The sequence below is a fragment of the Arachis duranensis genome, chromosome 2, assembly GCF_000817695.3.
Source record: "Arachis duranensis cultivar V14167 chromosome 2, aradu.V14167.gnm2.J7QH, whole genome shotgun sequence".
NCBI lineage: Eukaryota > Viridiplantae > Streptophyta > Magnoliopsida > Fabales > Fabaceae > Arachis > Arachis duranensis.
In genome coordinates, this window is record NC_029773.3 from 3791477 (window position 1) to 3796784 (window position 5308).

At 29.9% G+C, this 5308-nt stretch overlaps 1 long non-coding RNA gene across 1 annotated transcript; it reads right to left on the bottom strand.

The window, feature by feature from the left end:
• Positions 1-3923: 3923 nt before the first annotated feature.
• Positions 3924-4995, bottom strand: LOC107473052 (uncharacterized). The gene is made up of 3 exons (XR_001588886.3): positions 4519-4995; positions 4343-4408; positions 3924-3969 (listed from the first exon to the last, which is right to left on the bottom strand). It is a non-coding gene; the product is annotated as an uncharacterized LOC107473052 (long non-coding RNA).
• Positions 4996-5308: the final 313 nt, after the last annotated feature.

The window sequence follows — 5308 nt, forward strand, 5'->3', positions numbered from 1 at the left end:
TTGTAGCAGTGGGTGAATAATGAACCTTTTATTTTATGTCTTTTTTAAATCAATAGTTTAAAATGTAGAGTATTAGGTTCTCTACCATTCAACAATGTTATGCATGGAGAATTTTTTGTTATTTGGCGTGGACTTATTCTTGTTTGGGAGAAGGGTTGTCGCGATGTGATTTGTGAAATTGACAGCTATGAAGCGTTCTTTTTAGTTCAAAACCAGACCGGTGTTAATCAAGCTGAGGATAATAATTTGATCAAGAAGATTCATGATTATTTGTGGTAGAAGCGGAAGACTGAAGTCAGATTAATTCAACGCTCTACAAATAAAGCTGCGGAGTTTATAGCAAAGTATGCGGCTAGGAACAGAAGAGAATATGTTGAATGGATAGAGCGATGAGATATTCTTGCTGCTGATATCTATAATGACTTGCCTATTTAGTTTTAGGCTTGTTTTATGGCCTGTTTTGTTTGATTTTTTTTAGTCACCAAAAAAGTGTTCATTTTCACGTATTTTAGTACTTTAAGTAAGTGCTTTGTTGATTTCACAATCTCTTTAGATGTAGTAGTTTTGTATTGTTAAATATTTTTTGAGTAAATAATGCACAAATAAGAATTTTTTTAGTTAACATTTTAGAAAAGTTTAATATTGTTTATTTCATATTTTTTATGTTAATATCTCAAATTTAGTAAATATGATGTAAAGAAAATAGGTTATCGTAAAGAAAAATGGTATAAACTATTGTAGTTGGTCAATTATTTTTTAAAGTTCGTGTATGAAATTGCGGTGGTTCAAAACCATTGCAAATTATTTTTAAAATCTACTTACTAAAATAGCGGCGGTTATACACCGCCGCAAAATCATCAACCTGATTAGAGACGGTTTTACTAGCGGTTCTGAAAAACTGCCATAAAATCAAATGCTCGCGCCCTAAACCGCAATGGTTACCAAACTACTGGTATGCTGTTTTGCGGTGTTAAAAACCGTCGCTATTCGACGTGCCTTTTGTGGTGTTTGTTGCTAAAAGATTTTAGGAACAATTATACAATTGTAATAATAACAAATATATAATTGTCACAAAAATATTAATTAATAGACATATAGTAGGCATTATATTATTGTTGCTAAAAACTTGCCATTAAAAATAATTTTTGTTGTAATATACTTGCAAATATTCACATTCTAAACGATCATTCATGAACATAAAAAGAGTGTATTACAAGTTTCATGATATCTATAAAAAATAAAGTCTCTAAGGTGTATTATTCTCCTTAATGATTGTGAGATTATTTTAATTAATACATTATCAATTTAAAATAATTTTTAGTTTATTATCCAATCACATACTAGAATTAGCTGTATAAGATAATAAATAATTCATCACAATAGCAATTAGCCAAATACTATTACTAATAAAATAGTAAATCATAAATTAGAATATCTCTGTGTCTTACTCGTTACTATATATTGAAATGATTTAACTCATTTATTTTCTCTTCACAGTTGTCTTCATCTTAAAATATATCATAAAATACAAATTAAAATGAATAAACTTATAGACAAATGATTATACACATAATAATTTCCATTCCCATGGCTATAATCGAATCATTCGAAGCTAAACGTTGGTAATTTTTTTTATAAAAATTAAAATCATTGGTATGAAAATAAATAAAAAAACAAATAGAAACGAATTATTCGATGCTCCTAATGTTGTTGGCTTAGCTTGTACATAGCTGTATTGGTCTATTTCACAAACAGACTAAATAGTTATAATGGTGGCTGCTTTTGTTTTGTTGTCTTTCACGTGGTTGTGGTCAACTATTATACTTGTATTTTAATTAATTAAGAGTAGTAACAATAACCAATAATGACGACAATTTTTTTAATATCGAACATTCACTACTATGTATGCTTCAATTCATGCAATAATCATAAGTTTTAGTGCTACATTAATATTATTTTTGTGTATTCGGGTTCCAAATATCTAGCATTTGATCCATAATATTAATATCTAATATATGCATGGTTTACAGTTTTTTTTTTATTACGGTACCTTCAACTTATTAGGTCAATGACTAATTCATTGTAAATTAAAATTCGATTTAAGGGGTTTATATATATATATATATCTTAGAGTTTAAATTTAATAGAAAAAGTATTTTAAATTGATCTAACATAAAACTTTCTTGTAATAGATTTAGATGATATGACCTCGTAAATTAATATGATCATTGATTAATAAACCAAATATATCTAAAATATATTTTGAGTAATTACATATTTATTGTTTTATACACATTAAATGATAAAACAAATGAAGTAATAGACACAATTCTAATAAATACAATACTAGATAATCAATTTAAATTGATCAAGTGGTTAACTTAAACAAAATTTTAATTTACGACAAAATTTGTTTTTAGTTTGTGTAATTGTAAAATACATGAGAAAAAAAGATACAATGCCAGATATTTTTGTTATCATTTTTATTCGTCCTATATATTGTATGTTATTTGTGGGGATAAAATTATTAATATAATCGGTTACAACCTATAAACAATTTAGTATATAATAATTATAGTAATTTTAGGGAGATAAAAAAAGCAGAAATTTATTTTATTTAATATTTATTAATTATTATAATATTTAATAAATATTAAATAAAATAAATTTTAGTTGTTTTTGACTAATTTTTTTTTTACAAAATATTTTTGTAATTAAGAATGAGTGTATGATACTAGGGGTGTTCGCGGTGCGGTTTGATTCGGTTTTTGAGAGAAATGTCATCCGATCCGATCGTCTAATTAAATTGCGGTTCGGTTTGGTTCAGTTTTTTTATCGAGACCATCCGAACCAAACCAAACCAATTAAAATCGGTTTGGTTTGGTTCGGTTTGTTCGGTTTTTTCAATCAATTCAAAAAAATACTACAATACTATTTCACAAAGTCTTATACATTTGAGATCGACAAACACAAATACACAATTGAAATCAACAATACATCAAACCTACTAAACAAATACATTAAACAACAAAATTAATTTACAAGCAATAATTCAGTAATTCAAAACCTCAAACACTTGATCCAAAACCTCTGAAACTTGATAAATCATACTAAATCACTTCAAAACTCAAAAGTAATTCAATCATTCAACAGAACAGCAAAACAAAAGCAGTTTTAGTAATTCAACAGAACAACCAGCAAGACATCAACAATGAAATAAACAAGTCAACAACCAACAGCAATCCATCAAATATACATTATTAGCTCCTATTTTATGCTTTATTGTCATAAAAATGCAGTGAAGAGGATTTGCATATCTCTGGATGCATCCTATATCTGTCATGATAAAAAAAATCAAGAAAAGGATTCAGCTTTTATCATAAAACAGGACAATGTAAAATTATAGTCATCTTTGCCTAACAAAAAATAAGCCATAAATTAGAACAACACTAAAATTAAAATAACATAAATTAGAACACCAAACCACAAACTCAAATTAAACAATTAAAACAGAGAACACTATAAACTTAGATAATAAAAATAAGAACACAGAACAAATTTTCAAACAGAAATTATCAAACAGAACCACAAATACCAAAGCTGCAAGAACAAATTAAAAAGATATTATATTAGAAATTACGCTTGACATCTAGTATAATTGAATACTTGAAGATCAGAGAGTGACTTGTTCCAACAATATTCCAGCATCATGGTCATTATCATATCAGAATTCATCATAAATCACATAATACTTCACATTAGAATAATATATCAACTCTCAAGTCTCAACAGATTTAAGAATTATAACACATAAAAGTACTCAGATACAGGTTACTTATGTAAAAGCATATAACTACAATCCAAAAGTTAAATGAATACATTAAAAAACAAATCACATAACGAAACATCATAACTAAAATCAATCTTACCTCGATACATACCGCATAGGATTTCAACTTTCAGGATGAACTGTAGGAGCAGCAAAACACAGAAATATAAAATCAAAATCAGTATCTCAAAATATTAACTGACTTTTGCTATACCAGAAAAGAAGTTACAATCACTGAACCAGCAATAAACATGACTTCAGCTAAACATGACAGTGAAATATGATACTTAAAGGAAGCTAAACAAAACTCAAACTAGGAAAACATCATCATTATTAATTATATATGTAAATATACAATTTACCAACTTTGGCAAAAAAAAGAAAAGGCTCCTGCCTTTTGTTATCTACAAGGAACTAAATCATGAAAAAAGGGGTCAAGACTCAAGAATATTGCTTCTGAGTATTTGTACATCTACACTTTGACCTAATATTTGTGAGTTTTAGATTAGTTACCTTGTCAGATTTCGGGAGAAGGCCTTGCAATTTCTTGATTCTTTCGCTAATTCGTGCTCTTCGTACCTGAAATTGAACATTTGTTTAACGATTCAATGGCTGTTTCACTAGTATGGTAGAATCTAGAATGAATACTAATGAATTATAGTTGTAAAACCAATTGCTATGAATTTTACCCTCTCTGCAATGCTTCTAGGGTGAGTGGCAAAGCCTCTCTTCGGCGCTACTGGGAAGAACGCTGCTGGGTCCGTGCTCGCTGTCACTAGGAAGAAGGCTTCGGCGCTGCTGGGTCGGTACTCGCTGGGAAGAGCGCTGCTGGGAAGAGCATTGCTGGGTCGGTGCTGCTGGGAAGAGCGCGGCTGGGTCGGTGCTCGCTGGGAATAAGGCTTCGGCGGCGCTGCCAGGTGGTGGGAGGAAGGGCTTCGAGCTCGAGACTCCAGTGCAGAGAACAAGAGTGCGAGACGGAGAGAAGAGAGCAGCTAGAGGCCTAGATCTAGGTTTCTGTTTGGGGGTGGGAGTTAGGTCACGAGGGAGTCAGGAGAGGAGTCACGTTTGGGGGTGGGGTGGGGTTGTTTTTTAAGGTTTTTAATATACCGGTTCGGTTCGGTTCGGTTGGGGTTTTCATTGTCAGAACCGAAAACCGAACCGAACCGCAATAAAAACAGCAAAACATGTTTTTTTCGATTTTTTCGGTTTTCGGTTAATTCGGTTTTCGGTTTTTTTAGATCGGTTGATCGGTTTAGATTGGTCCGGATCGGTTTTGAACACCCCTATATGATACTATGACAGTATACAATTAAACAATTTCATTAGGTAAATAACGAAAGTTGTGAATAATATAAATAATAGACTATATTTTAGGTTTATTAAATATAAATAAATCTAATTAATTTAAAATTTAAAATTTAAAATTAAAATTAACTTTTTTTTAATCTATTATTTTAAAAAATTATTGTTCCATATACT